The sequence below is a fragment of the Aplysia californica genome, unplaced genomic scaffold, assembly GCF_000002075.1.
Source record: "Aplysia californica isolate F4 #8 unplaced genomic scaffold, AplCal3.0 scaffold00476, whole genome shotgun sequence".
Taxonomy (NCBI): Eukaryota; Metazoa; Mollusca; class Gastropoda; order Aplysiida; family Aplysiidae; genus Aplysia; species Aplysia californica.
The window spans coordinates 357,132-357,635 of record NW_004797746.1 but is presented as its reverse complement, the minus strand read 5'-3'; positions in this window follow the sequence as shown (position 1 = coordinate 357,635).

Sequence of the window (504 nt, the reverse complement as noted above, 5' to 3'; positions counted from 1 at the left end):
CCCGGGTCAAATTTCTCAAAACTAGGTACAGAGTAGGTAGTACATTGTGATGCAAGGGTAGCAGTTTTTAAGTCGGCTATCTCTACAATGCTATTCAGATATTGTTTGTTTGTTTGTTTGTTTTTTGCTGGTTTGTCTGTTTGTTTGTTTGTTTGTTTGCCTTTTTGCTGGTTTGTCTGTTTGTTTGTTTGCTTTGCTTTCCTTCTTTTTTATTATCCTAATTGTAAAATATCATTTGGTTTCCGAGCCTCTGAGTATAAAAAAACAAAATGAAGTTGGCTATAACAGTGTATATAATTTCCGAAGTCTGATCTATAGTTTATTACCCTTAATTTTTTCAGAAAGTAGTTACAGGGATGGGGGGTGTTCTTTCCAAAAAGTAATTATTCAGATGTTCTTTCAGAAAGTAATTCTTTTGGTGTTTGTTCAGAAAGTAGTTATTTATTTAGAGTCAAAGCAGTCTACGGCCTGAGCCGTAAACACAGACAATAGGTGTGAAAATCT